The 18582-nt window shown below is 37.1% G+C and overlaps 1 long non-coding RNA gene across 1 annotated transcript in view; it reads left to right on the top strand.

Annotated features, from left to right (window-relative positions):
- The first annotated feature begins 6785 nt into the window (after positions 1 to 6785).
- LOC125961930 (uncharacterized) overlaps positions 6786 to 18582 on the top strand; it is a 193214-nt gene continuing 181417 nt past the window's right edge. Inside the window, exon 1 of the long non-coding RNA XR_007473065.1 lies at positions 6786 to 6920. This is a non-coding gene — a long non-coding RNA (uncharacterized LOC125961930). The remainder of the gene's footprint in view (positions 6921 to 18582) is intronic.

Raw genomic sequence — 18582 nt, 5'->3', positions numbered from 1 at the left:
TGCTTTCCCCAAATTGCCTTGTTGGACAGCTATTCTTATTTACACAGATATAATCGGTTGACTGAGTTCAGCATTAAACCTATCAGACATGTGCTCCCTGAAATGGAGGTCTTGGAGAATTGCCAGAAAGATGAAGAAAAGTTTTTATTTTATTACCATATTTTCCCTTTCATTTAGTCATCTTTATATAAGGAGAGTCATTCTCTTCCCAGTTCCCTGGTCTAAAAGTCACTTTCAAAGTGTAGTCTCTTGAGGGCGTTACTGTACATTATGCATATAATCTTGAATTCTATTTATAGACTGACCTTGCTTTTCACTAGGAAAATGAGGCATCTCATTTCCAATATGCTTTCCTTGGATAGAATAGAGAGCAAGCAGAGATTTATGGGTGAGTTCTGAAACTTCTTAACCAAAGATATTTGGAACATTCACTTTTGATATATCAGTGTTATCTGGAAATATAAAATGGGCACCAAGATGTGTTATCTGGAAATATAAAATGGGCACCAACTGCAGGGGCAGGACCCTCGGCCCAGTGGACCTGGAGGGCAGATTATTGGGCCAAAGAGAATTGTTCTTGAGCCTTAAGATCTAATGGAACTTGCTCCACTGGATTTTGGGCTTGCATGGTACAGTCACTCCTTTCTTATTTCCTAATTCTCCCTTTTGGAATGGGAATGTCTGTCCTATGCTTGTTCTACCATTGTGTTTTGGAAGCAGGTAACTTGTTAGATTTCCCAGGTTCACTGCAAGAGCAATTTGCCTCAAGATGAATCATATCTTGAGTTTTACCCATATGATTTAGATGATGTTTAGATAAGACTTTGGACATAGATTTCTTAAGTTAACGCTGGAATGATTTAAGACTTTTGGGGCTATTAAGATGGAATGACTATATTGCGCATGCATGAATTTGGTGGGACGGGGAGGGGTCGGTGGCAGAATGCAATGAAGTGAATGTTTGTGTCCTCCCCAAGTTTATATGTTGAAACCTAACTCTCAATGTGACTGACATGTTTACAGGTGGGGGTCTTTGGGAGATGATTAGGTCATGAAGGTGGAGCTCTCATGAATGGGATTAGTGACCTTATGAAACAGACTCCAGAGAGCTTCCTTATTTCGTTCACCACTTGAGGACACAGCAAAAAGATGGAACCAGCTTCTGTGAACCAGGAAGTTGGCTTTCATGAGACTCTGAATATGCTGGTGCTTTTATTTTTGACTTCCCGGCCCCCAGAAACATGAAAAAGAAATATTTGTTGTTTATAAGCGACCTAGTCTAAGGTATTTTGTTACAGCAGCTTGAACTATGAAAGAGTAATAGATATTTATTAAAAATATTTAAAATTGAGCATCATGAACATATGTTGATCTTTTCAAATGGTCTTGTTAAAAGGAAAAGAAATTGAAAATTGGACTTTCAGGGAAGAGGATCTTCTGGAATGTATAATTATATTACTTTCGAGTAGTGCTTCCTAATCACCACCCTGGTCAGAAATGCTTTATGGTCCTCCGTTGTATTGGTAAAGATGACCAATAACAGTCATTTTCAAAAGGTTTTTATTGGGATTGTAATGTCAGTCTTTTGAGAGATTAATTTTTTGAAAGTATTTATGGATATCCTTTAGGCACCAAACAGTACTAGGCACCGAGTTTATAAAGGGAGAAGACAGCGAGGGGACCTCTCAGTGACACAAATCAACAAAATGCTGGTGATTTCCATGGGATATGCTGTTTTCCACTCCTCTCCACTTCTGTGAACCTGTACTGTCTCCCTGTTAGCATATAGAATATAATCTCATCATAACATGTATAGTGCATAATCTCATGCAGCTCAAGGGCATGTGACCCAGAACAGGCCAATTAATGCCTTTTCCATGTTCTTTTCCGATTGGAGCTAGACAGTAAGGTCCCTTGTCACCTTGTCAGGACCTGTTAGGATTCAGACCCAGAACTTTCAGTGTGTGATCTCTGCCTCACAGAGAGAGCTGTCTGCAGAAGGAGAGAATGGAACCTATGCTGAAAATGAAGCAGAGATGAGAATGCTGGGAAGGAATGTCTTGACAAAGTTTGAGTTCCTGGATCCAAATGATGTTGAGACCAGCCCCACCTCTTGCTTTTGTTTTGTTTGGTTACATGAGCCAAAGAATTTCCCTTTTTCAGTGAAGACAGTTTGAGTTGACTTTCTTTTGCTGCAAACTAAAAGGTCTTGACCAATCACAGGAGCTAACGTTCAGTATCATACTTATATTTATTACCGTAGAATGAAAGAAAGAATATCACCTCCTAATAGGACAAGGTCTAGCAGAATGCATGATGATGATGATGGTGATAAGAAAAAAGAATAAGAAAGAGCAGGAAAAAGAGGAGGAAAAGGAGGAAGAAAACATTAATAAAAATCTAGCTGACATCTATTGATTTTCTAATTTTTATTAGGCTTTGTACTAAATATGTTACTTGTATTAGCTCATTTAATCTTACAGTAACCCTATGAGGTATGTGCTATTTTTATCTCAAATTTATAGATGATAACATTGACAAAGATGTTAAGTAGTCTTCTCAAAGCCACATGACTAAGAGTCAGAGAGATAGAGGCAGAGTCAATATCCACTTTAGTAGGCTCTCAAGTGATATTTGCTGATGGAAAGAAAGAATGAAAGATCCATGAACATAAATAATTATACTGTAATGTGATAGAGGTTTAATCTTTAAAACATTACTATAAAGAAGATACTATTATTAACCTCATTTCATCCACGTGGAAACTGAGGTTTAGAGAGTGTAGTGGGTCTTCCTAGGCCATCACTTAGCTAGAAAGTGGTGGAGCTGGGACTATACCCAAGCTGACTTTAAAGTACCCTGGGATACTTTTGTATAAGGTGAGATCCTAAGTAGGAGACCACCTTTATTTTATTTTATTTTTTTATGTCTTTATTGGAGTATAACTGTTGTACAATGTTGAGTTAGCTTCTGCTGTATAACAAAGTGAATCAGCTGTATGTATCCATATATCCCCATACCCCCTCCCTCTTGCGTCTCCCTCCCCCCCCATCCCATCCCTCTAGGTGGACACAAAGCACCCAGCTGATCTCCCTGTGCTATGCGGCTGCTTCCCACTAGCTATCTATTTTACATTTGGTAGTGTATATATGTCCATGCTACTCTCTCACCTCATCCCAGCTTACCCTTCCCACCTTCTCCATGTCCTCAAGTCCATTCTCTATGCCTGTATCTTTACTCCTGTCCTGCCACTAAGTTCGTCAGAACCATTATTTTTTAGATTCCATATATGTGTTAGCATACGGTATTTGTTTTTCTCTTTCTGACTTACTTCACTCTGTATGACTCTAGGTCCATCCACCTCACTACAAATAACTCAATTTCATTTCTTTTTATGGCTGAGTAATATTCCATTGTATATATGGGCCACATCCACCTTTAAATGAGACTTTAAAACATTTTGGTGCTTTATCCATTTTTGGATCTTTCTTCCTACAATTTTCCTGTAACTATTTAAGTTTTGTGTTGTTAACATACTTATATATTACATCCTTTTCAGATGTATTATTTCTATCTTTTTGCAGGATCTTCACTAAGATCAGAGCATTCAAACACAATAATAGATAGTCCTCATTTTAAACCAAAACTCATACACATTTCCACAAAAACCTTTTGAAAACTATTGTTGTTGGTCACCTTTACCAATACAATGAGGGCATAAGGCATTTTGACCAGTGTGATGATTAGAAAGCGCTACTTGAAACAAATACAATTATACATTCCAGAAGGTGCTCTTCCCCAAAAGTCCATGTGCATCTTTCAGTTTCAAGTAACTAAATCTATGTAGCAAAGAAGGCAATCTAAAAATGAAGTACATCCACCAGCTATTTATTCATCTGATTTGCTAGCTGCTGCTGCTTTCACTGAGTCATCTGTTTTCTTACTACATTTATGTGGATAAATGGTCAAGAACATATCTCCTTGGATGGCATTTTTTAGCTATCCATTTTTCAGTTCTTCCTTAGCTTAGGTACTGTTCTATGCTAACTTCATATCAGTTCATTAAGTTCTTTGGTGAAGTCTAACACTGCAGTACTCTTTGAATACAAAAAGTGGTTGTCTTTAGCCAGTATTTCGTTTCTAATACAATATGTAAACAATCTTCATTTTTGGCTTTTTGAACAGTGCTGTTACAAATTGCAGCTTGTATTTCTGATTCTTTTCCCCAAATAAATCTTGGAAATAAATCAGTGTGCTATTTCCCAAACTTACATCATACAACCCTGACATTTGAAAAGTTTCAACAATGTGTCTTGGAAATATTTCCATGTCTTTTTAGTCAAAAAGTTTCATAACTTAATCCCTATATGGGCAATTTCTGACTTCTTTGCATCTTTTCCTGATTATAACTCTACCAAAAAAAGCTTTTAAGGGTCTCTGGCCTGTTTTTTTAATATCAAATAAGAGAAAGAAGCAAACATGCTCTCACACGTAAAAATGTAAATACACTCTAGAATACTTCGATCTGCCTAAGAATCTTTCTTCTTCTCTTCAGGGTCTTCTGGGAAGTTGCTGGATATCAGATAACACCAGATAGAGCTTTTTCTTCCTCTTTTTCATTACTGCATTTCCCTCCTTTCCCTATTAAGCATTAAATCCTCTACTTTCAGGAACTTCTAATTCTCCCTCTTTTCAAAACTATAATTGGTATAATTTGGGAACGCTGGTTTTTGCTTTCTTTTGACTCCGTTCCGTGTTTTGCTCCTCTTACCTTTTTTCATCCAGATCTTTAGTGCCAATGTTTTTTCCTGATTTGCCTACTCATGCCCACTCTTCTGTCATTACTGTAAGGGCTTTCTCGTTCATTCCTTCCTTGGTATTTTTCTATAGAATCATCATAGCATACATTTGAAATACAAAGTAATTATTATTCTCATATTAGGAATTATTTATAAAGAAACAGAAGGACAGTGACCTGAGTATGTCACCGAAAAAGAATGACAGACCCAGGTTCAGAGGTTAGAGTTCAGACCCAGGTTCAGAGGTTAGAGTTCAGGCTCAACTCTTAGTCCAAGGCTATCCCATCTAGACTGCTGTTTCTCATTTTAGGAAAGTGTGAACATGACATTTTGAGCCCCAATATAAATTTATTTTACCTTTATATAAATTCACAACGGTAACCTCCAACCTCATATTTAGTAAGATGTTAAATTTTTTTTTCAGGGCTTCCCATTTTAAGTAGCGTTTCCCACAGGATACTTATCTGAAGGCCTAAAAAAAAAAAAGTGAATGTGTAGTGGATCAGACCTGCTTGACTCAGCAAATTTCTGCAAATTAGACAGATGATGTGCATAACCTCAAAGTATCTTTTTTAAGAAGTAGCATACCACAACCGATTATTAGTCCTCAGACATACAATCATCCTAGGCATCAAATTGCTTCCAATTTGATGGATTTTATCCTTTCACTGATCAGACTGTTCTCTTTTTTTTTCTGGAAAAAAATAAATTCTGGAAAGATTTCTTCTGATGCTGAAGGAATCTTGAAGGCTTATCATTGGACTTTGATGGAATTAGAAGCCCACTGATTTGTTCAGAAAACCTCAGACAAGTTTAAAAATAGTACATATTTAGTTAGTAAAACTAACTGAGGAAAAGAGCATATGGTTATATTAGTTAGTGGGTTCTATGAATAGCATTCATGTATAACTCTTTTTCATTTAACAAGGAGTTGTAATTTCTGTACCTGCAGATACATTCTGAACCAGGCTTATTTTGAGCAGTATGTTTCCCCTTTTGTAGAATATAGTGTCTCATGAAACCATGGGGGAAAAAAACAGAATTGATTTATAATTTCAATCAGCTAATTCTTTAACATATTCCTGATGTTTGATTTCCAAAAAGTTGTTAAGCTGTCTGGACAGAATACAAGTATTGATCACCTATAATTTGGGGGTTGACTTTCTTATTTTAACCAAAAAAATGTGATTCTCCCTTTTCTCTTGAGCCATTGCAAGAAAGGTACCATTGCAAGTGTAAAGGAGGACCTTTTTCAAATTAATTTTTGCTCTTTATTTGACTATACTCAAATTGACATGTAATTTGTGTGAGGCTGTGAAATTGTGGACATTGGAAAAAACTTTCCTGCATTACTGAAAGAAATCCAGGTGGCTGGCTTCTCCCTGTTTCAGAGCTCTTTCAGCACCATTAACCCCTTTGTCCTTTTCTGAGGTGTTTTGGTACCAGCGTACCTCATTTGGTTCAAGTACAAAAATTAAATGGGCTTTTTAGCTAATCTAGCTAAATGTTCTAGCTAATCACTCAGCAACTAATTTTTCTATGATCTTGGAAAAAATTTCAAGTAACAGAATCATACATTCTAGGTCATTCTTGTGGTCCCATGTTTCCAGCATAGATGAATAGCAGTGGACTTTTTCAAAGGACAGATCTGGGTTTAAATCCCATTTCCAGTACTTACAAATTAGGTAGCTTCAGGCAAGTGCGATGGTTAATTTTATGTCAACTTAACTGGGTCATGGGGCACCCATATATTTGGTTAAATACTATTCTGGATGTTTCTGGGAGAGTGTTTTTGGATGAGTTTAACATTCATTCAAATTAATAGACTGAGTAAAGCAGATTGCCTTCTCTAGTGTGGGTGGGCCTCATCCAGTCAGTTGAAGGCATGAATAGAACAAAAAGGCTGACCTTCCCCTGAATAAGAAGGAGTTTCTCCTTCCTGAATTCCTTGGAGCTTAGACTTTTTTTTTTTTTTTTTTCTGCTTTCAGACTTGAATAGAAACATGGTCTCTTCCTGGATCTCCAGCCTGCCAGCCTTTGAACTAGAACTATACTGTTGGCTCTCTTGGGTCTCCAGCTGACTGACTACAGATCTTGGGACTCGTCAGCCTGCATAATCATGTGAGCTAATTCCTTATAATAAATCTCTTTCCATATATAATTTATATAGGATATATATATCCTGTTGGCTCTGTTTCTCTGGAGAACTCTGACTAATATAGCAGGTTATTCATTCTTTTGCAATGAGTGATTTCATCACATGTGAAATAGGGATAATAACACCCATTTTACAAGGTTGTTGTAAGGTTTATGAGATTAGGAGGGCAAAGCATGTTGCACAAAATAGGTGTTCATAAAACAGTAACTGTTGTTATTATAATGATTATTTTTCAGAGCACAGATTCTTTCTAATCTTAAAAAATACAGTTATAGTTAGTCCAATTTTTTTCTTCTTTCTAACTTCTTCTTCCACCTGCAGTTAACTTCCTTTTGATTTCTGACTCAGTGCTGTTTATGTTCCGATGCCATCTCTTCCAAAATTCCTGGTTGAATTTTTTTCTTATAAAATTCTTTAACTCAGCAAAGCAGCCCATGATCCACTGGTAATACTCTTTTATTTAAAACAATTAATTAATTAATTTTTGGCTGCGTTGGGTCTTCGTTGCTGTGCATGGGCTTTCTCTAGTTGTGGCGAGCAGGGGCTACTTTTGTTGCAGTGCGTGGGCTTCTCATTGCGGTGGCTTCTCTTGTTGTGGAGCACGGGCTCTAGGCATGCAGGCTTCAGTAGTTGTGGCACGGGGGCTCAGTAGTTGTGGCTCGTGGGCTCTGGAGAGCAGGCTCAGTAGTTGTGGCTCACGGGCTTAGTTGCTCCACAGCATGGACCATCTTCCCTGACCAGGGCTTGAACTGGTGTCCCCTGCATTGGCAGGCGGATTCTTAACCACTGTGCCACCAGGGAAGCCCCCATTGGTAATACTTTTGATTCTCATTTTCTGGCTCCCCAGTCTCCAACTGCTTTTGACCCTATCACTCAAGATTGAGGCATCTGGCTTTACCTCTGGGTGACACACATTCCTTAGGCCTGGACAGCAAAAGAAGATGTCGTGAGAATGTGGGTCTTTCAGACTTAAAGTCAGGGTCTAGGAGTGTAGTTGGAAGAGGTATTGGGATGGGGGTCTTGGGGTCAGATGAATCATGTCAAATACTCAATGTAGTGTTTCCCCTACAAATCCTTCTGAGGTGTCTCTTTTACTCCCTGAGTTTTCCTTTTTTGCCAGTCCCTGACCACTACTCCCTTAACCCTCCAGATACACATACACGATTTTCTATTCTACCACCTTTCTCTGACTTGCCTTGCTCTGTGTGTATGTGCAGCAATATTGCCCTTACGAGTGGCGTTTGGGTAAGTACCCCTCTTCTTTCATTTCCTTGACTCTAAAGTGGTGCTAGTAACACTTACTCCTGGGATTTGGGGGAAAATTAAATAACACAATGTATACAAACTGTCTTGTATCCTGCCTAGGACACAGTAAGTATACCATAAATTGTAATCAATGCTGTTATGTGACTCAGTTAGAATAGCTTATGAGTTCCAGAGTGAGGATACAGAGGGGGAGATTAGGCCAGAAAGATGGAGGGCAGTGCAACCTTATCATATTAATGTAGGCAAAAAACTATAGTTGAAGTTACTTTTGTATGTTAAAAATGTGTATTGTCTAAGTATATACATATTAGCATATATTATATATTTTAATATATATCAATCTATATATATTAGTATGTATTATTAGTAATATATTAGTAATAGTATATATATTAGTAGTATATATAGATAAATAGTATATATTTTTATATATACTTTAAGTATATTATATATATTAAATATTATATATTCACTATACTCTAAGTATATTATGTATACTTAAAGACCAGACCAAGGCCAAAGATTAAGCTGTCTGGCCAGATAGAGGCAGCAGGAAAGAAGAAGTACTGGCGATGGTTTGTAGGGATCCAGGAAGTCTAGAAGGAAGCAGAGACAATCGTGGTCCAGGAATGACAGGAGCATATAACACGGGAAAAGTCCTAAAAGATGACAGGCTGGCAAGCTTGCAAAAAGACTAGATTTTAAACGTTCTCACCACACAAAATCTTTTATGTGACATGACAGAGGTGTTAGCTAATGCCATGGTGGTAATCATGGCAAAATATAAATGTATCAACTCAACACATTGTACACCTTAAACACACCAATGTTATATGTCAATTATATCTCAATTAAAAAATCGCTACAGCCAGAGTGGGAAGGACCATGGGTGCTCAGGCATTGACTACTTGTCCTCTCCCGTGGTGGCAGCACCCACTTAACGAGGATGGCTGTGGCTGAATGTTATGTGTGGGGACCAACCAGCTTTTTCTGGATCACACAGCCAAGCCGGAGAATTAGAATTTGATCCCAGCACTTTCGAACACCAGCTGCTCTGCAGAGCGAGCTTTTCACCACATCCCACATTCCTCTAACACATGTTTTCTGAGAAATCTTCAGGAAAGAGCAGATACTTGAGCTAGCTTTTGAAAGGCATTCTCAACAAAGGGCCCTGAATGGGAGAGCACAGCAAGTTTAGAGAAGTTAGGGCAGAGAGTGTTTGAGTATAGGCACAAAGCAGATGTGAAAATGGAGCCGGGGCTTTAAAAAAAAAGTACAATTTGAGGTCCCTGAGCTAAGTGGAAATGCTACTCGGGAGTCCTGGAGTTACTGAGGAGATCGTTAGAAGATATGAAGCAGGAGTGACGTGATGAGATTTGTGTTTGAACGTGTAATGAATGAATTGGAAGGGAATTCAGCTGGAAACTAGTAGATCAATTAATAAATATTTTAATGAATGGTAAGAAATGTCAAGAAGTCCAATGTAGGAAGTGTTTGTGATGTTGGAGAGCAGGGGATAACTTTGATAGATATTAAGCACATTCAGTGTAGGTAAGTGAGGGGGGAGGGAGGAGTTGATAAATGAGACACTTGACACAGGAGGAGTGACTTCTGCTACCGAGAGATTCGCCAGGTGGCTTGAGGACTCTGCTTTATCAGGAGAGTTTTGGCAGATAATGTGCACCTTGCCAGAACTCAGGGTACTACAAAGATTTCTAGGAGGAATCCATTCATGGCATTCCTACCTTGTGAAGTACAGGGAGACACTCAGATCTTTTTTAACAGTGAGAGTAGATTTACCTTTGAATTGTACCTTCTCTGAATCACTGTTACATACAGAGTGTTGTTGAGCTCTAAAGCACATTTGGTTCAAATTTATAGTTATACAACAGGTATTTTTTTCTGATACTGAATATGAGGCCTTAAAAATATTATGTTAAATAGACAGACCATTCCAGCCTATTGTGGCATGTCTGTAAGTACCTGTTCAGTTTATATATTCTGTATATACTCTTTAAGAAAACAGCACCATCTGCCATGATGCACCCAGGGCAGCTAGTTATTTCTGTAGGTGTTGAAATGGATATATATTTGTCTTTGTCTTTGTCTATGATTAAATGTTATTGAGTATTAACAAATAAAACCCTTTATGACTTTTTTCCGAAAATTGAATGCAGCATGATATAGAACTTAATACCCCTAATTGCAAACTAACAAGAGCTGCTTTTACAATTACTTCAATGTTTGTATGGTTATGACTCATGAACAAATTACTTTCATGGTTGGGTTGTGTTTATACAAGGCAGGGTGTGAATTTTAAAAATGGATCAACAAGATGGGACAGATTTAGGTGTGGACATATTTATGTAACATGTTTAAATATGGGCATAGAGAAGCAGAAAAACAAATACCTCTTTTGGCATGCTCAGTAGTTAAAGAAGATTTTGTGCACTATTGTATTAATAAACATTTATGGAGATTGAATGAAAATTGGCATCAGGTAGGGTTCTGGCAAAAAGCCCTTTAGTAGAGTCAGTTGAAAGCTAGTGACACGTTAAATCCTTAAGAAAATATGGAATAATGCCACTTGCAAATCCTTCACTTACAACAGATGGAATGCAAGCTCATTCCAAATGGCAGACTACTCAACAGTGGCAAATGAAATTAAACCAATAATGGTAGTATGAATCTGTGAAAAAAGGAAGTAGACATACAACCCAAGAAATTCAAATGGAATATTACTACTGTGTTTCACATCTGGTAATATACCTCACTCACAGGTAATGTTCTAACTTCCTTGAGTGATTGTTAAGTCATACTGTTTGTCCTGTTCTATGCTCATAGGCCCTTTTGCAAATACAGCCCAGTTACTGTTACGCATTTAACCCAAGTCTGAGTCTGTATCCCTCAGACTTTAAGAACAGACACATGCCCAATGCAGTCCTCTGAAGGGCTGACAAGGTCTGAAATAACTCTTCCCAGAACAAGGGTTAAAAACTTGAATCTTCTCTATGGTTCTGAAAACATTCCATGTTTCTCCTAACCAACTCTGCCCATGGGTAACGCCAGCCTGCTTATAGGCAATCTCTGAGCAAGTTCAGAATTGTGCAGTAAATAGTACACGATGCATTACCATTTATATTACAGCTAAATTGGTCTTATTAAGAGATTAACTATAGGACAAAAGATAACTGCTAGAGGCTTAAGAATTCTCTTTAAAAATGTGTCCTTAAGGAGGAGCGTAGAAAAAAGAATTATCATCCAGCTAACAAGATGTTTAGGAGGCAGTGCTGTGGGTAGACATTGTATAACAAAGGGGCTTGGACATACTACATAGATGTGTATCCTAGTAAGTGTTCCATGTATACATATAATTATTTACATGGGCTAAATCAGAGAGACGCCTGCATCGTATTCCACTTTTATTTTCTTTCTTGAGATTTTCTGTTACTAATAATTAGGAGACTGCATCACATTGTTTGTCACAGGCTCAAGTCTTGATTCAGGATTTCTGGGATTTCAGCTCTAGGTAGATAATCAGCAGCATCTTTGGGGAACTTTTATAGAGAACAGCTTCTTCTTCCCCGGAAATACTTGGCAAAAATTGTGATTTAATGTTCTTGCCCTGAGCTTAGTGGCATTCTCTGGTCTTCCCATCATTCTTGCTCATTTCCCAGAGGCAATGATGCTTCCCTACTTCCTTTGGCTACCTTCTCTCTAGAGGGTAGCTAATATCCATGCTCTTAGGTACAGAATCACAAGCTTTTTTCAGGGGCTAATTTGTTGCAGTAAAGTTTCTCAGAATCCTTGGAGACTGTCTAGAAGGTATACATTTTCCTGATGACTGCAGAATACTATCCAAATGATCCCTTAAAATATCTTCACAGGTACTGCATTGCAAAGCTATTCAGACCGGAAGTGTCAAAACTCTGGTACCCATACATAGTAGGAATCCTGATGGATTTTTCATATGTCCCTGCCATAAATCTGTGAGGGGTTATGGACTTTGTCTTCTTTCTGTCTTCTATCTACATATCCAGTCCTGTTCAGTCTACCTATTTAGCAATCTCTTGAGTCTTCTCTTTATATCCCAAGCACCTTTACCATAGCTGAGCCACCTGCTGTAAAAATCTCTTTTATTTCCCCACATGTACCCCTAATCCCTTCCGATCATTCTTCATACAATAGCCGAGGTAACTTTATAATAGTACAGACCTTATTTTATTCTTTTCCTAGTTCAAACCCTCCTAATGACTCCTGATTGTTCTTAAAATAAATCCGAATCCTTAATGTGGTGTCTAAGGCCCTATCTGGTCTTAGACCTGTCTACCGCAATAGCCTCATCTTTTGTAAGGCTCTCTCTTGAGCTGTGATCTCTGGCCATCTTCCGAGATTTCCCTCCTGTCTGCCTCAGGACCTTTACACATGCTCTTCCCTCTTTTGGAAATACTTTTCTACACCCTCCATCCACTCCTTTATTCAGCTAACTCCTACTAGTTCTTCACTTTTTAACTTATATATCCTTTCTTCAGGGAATCCTTCATTGACTCCGGTTCACGCCTTCTGAATAGCTAAGGTCACTAATTATACACTCTCAGCACAATGAACTTCATTAACCAATTGTCACTGACATTAATTGTTTTATGCTTATTTTCTCCTTTAGACTTTAAGCTCCAAATGAGAATAGACTGTATCGTGTTCTTGTTTATAACATTTACACCACTGTTTTCCCTATGCCTAGCTTGGAGCATTGCAACCAGTAGGTGCTCAATATATATTTATCTGTCACTTGCTAAGTGTCTCTGGAAGTGCATGCATAGCCTTTGGTTCAACAAGGTAAACTTGAACAACAACTCTAATAGTTTCTGATTATACTATTAAGATTTTGGAGCATATAAAAAATCCAATTTTTCTCTTTATTTTTTGGTTTGGACAAAACTGCTCATGTTAATAGCTTGTCCCTGGGAAATTATGTCTTTTTCTTTTAATCTCATGTGATGCCTGTACAATATGTAGATGAATGTTTGGTGAATTCTTAAATGCTTAAGAAGGCTTTCCACTGCCCTAATTCTTTGTCTTCTTTAGCATCTCTAGTGATTTAGCTATTTCGTTTGGTTGTTCTCTTGGTTTAATATTAACCTCTGAATTCTAGGAGCCTGGTACCAGTGTCCTAAAGATCTGGACTGGAGGATACTTTAAATGACACATCACCATGTTCTACTCACAACTATTCCCCTTTCCCTCTGGACTATTTATCCTCTTCTGTAGGGTGATTTGCTTCTCAAGCTGCTACATTGTCTAGAAGGGTATTGGTGACCACGCTCATCAAGTCAAAAGCTGCCTTTCAGAACCAAAGTATCTAGTCATTCTTCCTGCCACAGAGCTCACTAGGTCCCATGCAATTAAAATTCAGAATTGAATTGTCTTTAATGAGTATAATATTGATGCTATCCAAATTAAATATGAGTGATAAAAAATAGACACAGATTGAAAACCATGTTTGTACTTCTTTCTTATCTAGATAAGAAAGTAGATAAGAACTACTTACTAAATGGCAATTTTTTATAACCTCTCTTTGGGTTTGGAATATATGTAATTTTTAAAACCATGTCATATAGTCTGAAAGGGCATCTGTTTATGATGAAAGAAAAAACCACAGGAATCACATCTTCTCTTACACCTGATTTAAATAATATTTACTACCTGTATGTGATTATACTGATAGCAAGATACTCATGTTTGGACACACATACCAGACTGGATTTTTATAAGTAGTTACTGCTAACTGGATTGCTCCTGTGTTTCTTTCTGGACTGTATGATACAGCAGAAATTCAGGAATACGTTTTGCTTCTCTTTTCTTCTTTCAAACCTTTCTTTCTTTCTTCTTTGAAACCTCCATCTTTCAGAGGTTTCAAATTAACAAAGGTTAATAATGAGAATAATTTCTTTATGTATTAACATATATGTCCTAATTTAGAATGATATAAAGATAAACACATTTTATGATTTTTTTATTCTAGATTTCATTTAATTTTCAGCCTTTAAACCTATGAATGTTGAAAACTGTGCTTGGGCATAGATTTTGTGCCTCTTCATGAAAAAATGTGATCTCTGGGCGAAGTTCGATAATGATTTATTTCTCTGGCTTATACCCAAAACATTTTCCTTCAGTTATTTATTTTATTTTTAATTTAATTCTTCAAGTCATACATAAATATGTTCTCAATGCACAAGATGTAAACAATGCAAATAAAGTAGAAGTCCCTCTTTGTAACCCCACGTCAATCTCCTAATCTCATTCCCTTTCCCAGCAGTGACCATGACTAAATGTTTGATATGTGTGTTTGTTAAACTTTAAAATTTATTTCATGCATATATATATATGCTAATACATAGGTTAAATTTATCATAAAAATATATCATGACCTAAATCAAATTACTCTTTTGCTTAAAAATCTCCCGTGGCTTCTTACTTTACTTCATACCTTATTTTACCATGGACCTCACCCTGGCCTCCACGGCCCTTCACGATCTGATCCTTGCTTGCTTCTCTAACTCATTTCCTACACTATCCCATTTCTTTACCAAGGTCCAAGAACACTGGATCATTCCATCTCTTTAATACATTCTGTCTTGTTAATACCCTGCATGTTCCTCCCTTACAGTATGTTCCTGAGCACTTTTCTTTACCTGGAAGAGTCCACACCCAACATTTACATGGCTAGTACTGCCTCATCATTCAAATCTCGGCTCAAATACCATTTCCTAAGAGAAGTCTTTTCTCAGAGGCTATTCTGGTCATTTTGTCTCCTGCTAGGTACTCTCGAGCTAACTATTCCGTTTGAGTATTCACAGCACTTACTACTCAGAATTTTGTAATGGAGACAAACAAAACAAACCGTGATTGTTATCTGCTTTCTGTACTAGAATAGAAGCTTCATGAGGGCAGGGTCTTTGGCTTGTTCATCTATTTATATCTCCCATGCCTACAATGGCACCTGACACATAATAACATTGTTGAGCAATGAGGACTAGAGAGCAAAGAAAGTCCTGTCACGTCATGGTTCGTACCATGATGGAGGTGCAAGTTCTATTTATAGTTGTGGGTAACGAGTAAGTTACTTAACTTCTTTTGAGTATTCTCATGTTTACAATACTTATGATAACAATAGAATCAGCTTCGTCAAGTTGTTGTCAGACTGTTAACTGGGATAATGCGAGCAAAGTGACCGGCCTTGAACCTGGCATATAGTATGTGCTCAGTGGTCGTTAAAAGGGGAGTGACGGGGGACACAGGTATATGTATAACTGATTCACTTTGTTATAAAGCAGAAACTAACACACCACTGTAAAGCAATTATACTCCAATAAAGATGTTGAAAAAAAAGAATAAAATGAGGTATTTAATTCTTTTTTTTTTTTTTTTTTTAAAAAAGGGGAGTGACGTTAGCATCACGGCTGGAAAATGTCCCTCTTTTGTGCCCCACCCCCAACCCCAGAAACAATTTGGCATCTAGCCATGGAAAAAAAAAGTGCCTTGGTTGGAGCTGTGGGATTCAGCACCAAACACAAAGCGACCTGGCAGGAGTCTCAGCCACCCACGTGTCAGATGATAGGCATATAGACCTCAGTCCCAGCTGTGGACACTGCAGTGGCTCCAGCCCTTCTTGGCTGTGGTCTTGAAGCCCCTGGAAAACACTGTCTTAGCCAATCACTCGCGGATGAGAAAGCCTTCATGGAAGTCCAGCTTTAAAGTAGAGAATTTCCAGCATAATACTGGAGCAAAATATAGGAGTTTAGGTGAAGTGGAGAGGGTAAGAGGAACAGTTTGGCTTTATCCGTGTCATTTCTGCCTCGAGGTGGCATGGCTTAGGGCAAAGAGAAATCTTTTTGGCCCTAATAAATAAAGTCAGGATGAAAGAGAAATTATTACAATTGATGATCACAGAAATACAAAGCATTCTAAGAGGATACTAGGAACAATTATACACAAACAAATGGGATAACCTAGAAGAAATGGATAATTTCCTAGAAATATATGACCACCAAGACTGAATCATAAAGAAATAGAAAATCTGAACAAATTAATTACTAGTAAGAAAGTTGAATCAGTAATCAAAAATATCCCAACAAATAAAAGCTTCAGGACCAGATGCCTTTCCTGGTAAATTCTACGAAATATTTGAAGAAAAATTAATGCCAGTAACTTCTCAGACTCTTCCAAAAGTTGAAGAGGAGGGAACACTTCCAAACTCATTTTACGAGGCCAGCATTACTCCAAGACAAAGCCAGATAAGGACACTATGAGGAAAGAAAACTACAGACCAATATCTCTGATGAATATAGATAGAAAAATTCTCAATAAAATATTAGCAAACAGAATTCAACAGTACATTAAAAGCATCATACACTATGATCAAGTGGGTTTTATCCCTGGAATATAAGGATGGTTCAACATATGCAAATCAATAAATGTGATTCACCACATTAATAGAATGAAAGATAAAAATCATATGATCATCTCAATAGATGCTGAAAAAGCATCTGACAAAACACAACATCTTTCTATGACAAAAGCTCTGAACAAATTGGGTATAGAAGGAATGTACCTCAACATAATAAAGACCATTACGGTAAGCCCACAGCTAACATCTCACTCAACAGTGAATGTTTGAAATCTTTTCCTCTAAGATCAGGAAAAGATAAGGGTGCCCACTCCCACCACTACTATTCGACGTCTTACTAGAAGTCCTAGCTAGGCGGGAAAAAGAAATAAAAGTCATCCAAATTTGAAAGGAAGAAGTATAAATGTCTTTGCAGATATGATCATACATATAGAATATCCTAAAAACTCCACCAAAAAACTGTTAGAACTCATCAACAAACTCAGTAAAGATTCAGGATACAAAATCAACATGCAGAATCAGTTGCATTTCTATGCACTAACAACAAAATCTCTGATAAATAAAGAAAACAATCCCACTCAAATATAGTATCAAAAACAATAAAATACTTAGGAATAAATTTAACTAAGGAAGTGAAAGACCTCTACACTGAAAACTATAAGATTTTGATGAAAGAAGTTGAAAAGACACAAACAAATGGAAAAATATCCTGTATTGATGAACAGGAAGAATTAATACTATTAAAATGTTCATACTTCCCAAAGTGATCTATAAATTCAGTGCAATGCCCTTCAAAGTTCCAATGGCATTTTTCACAGAAATAGAACAAACAATGTTAAATTTTGTATGGAACCATAAAAGACCCCACATAGCCAAAGGAATCCTGAGAAAGAAGAACAAAACTGGAGACATCACACTTCCTGATTTCAAACTATACTATCAAGCTATATTAATCAAAGTAGTATGGTACTGGCATAAAAACAGACATGTAGATCAATGGAACAGAATTGAGAGCCCAGGTATAAACCTTCCCATATAAGGTTAACTAATATTGGGAAACAAGAATACTCAATGGAAACAAGAATACTCAATGGGGAAAGTCTAGTTTCTTCAATAAACACTGTAGGAAAAACTGGATAATTATATGTAGAAGAATAAAAATGAATTCCTATCTTAACACCAATCACAAAAATAAACTCAAATGAATTAAAGAAGAGACCTGAAACCATAACACTCCTAGAAGAAAGCACAGAGAAAAAACTCCTTGACTTTGGTCTTAGGAACAACTTCCTGGATATAACACAAAAAGCACAAGTGACCAAAGCAAAAATAAATAAGTGGGACTACATCAAACTAAAAAAAAGCTCCTGCACAGCAAAAGAAGCAATCAACAAAATGAAAAGGCAACCTACAAAATGGAAGAAAATAATGACAAATCATGTATCTGATGAGTTAATATCCACAATATATAAGGAACTAATACAACTCAATAGCAAACCACAAACAAATAGTCTTATTAAAAAATGGATAGAGGGACTAAACAGACATTTTCCCAAAGAAGACCTCCAAATGGCCAAGAGCTACATGAAAAAATGCTCAAATTTACTAATTATCAGGGAAATGCAAATTAAAACCACAATGAGATATCACTTCATACCTGTTACAATGGCTGTCATCAAAAGTACAAGAGATAACAAGTGTAGGTAAGAATGTGGAAAAACAAGAGCCTTTGTTCACTTTTGGTGGGAATATAAATTGGTACCATATGATTCAGCAATCTTACTTCTGGGTATATTTTCCAAGGAAAGGTTATAAGAAACTGAAGAGATATCTGTACTCCAGGTTCACTGTAATATTATTCACAACAGCCAAGATATGGAAATAACCTATGTATCTGCCTGTAGATGAATGAATAAAGAAGAAGTGGTATATATACACAATGGAATATTATT

This window comes from Orcinus orca, chromosome 18 (assembly GCF_937001465.1).
Source record: "Orcinus orca chromosome 18, mOrcOrc1.1, whole genome shotgun sequence".
Classification (NCBI taxonomy): domain Eukaryota; kingdom Metazoa; phylum Chordata; class Mammalia; order Artiodactyla; family Delphinidae; genus Orcinus; species Orcinus orca.
The sequence above is the reverse complement of the archived record's forward strand: the minus strand, read 5'-3'. Positions and strand labels throughout refer to the sequence as shown.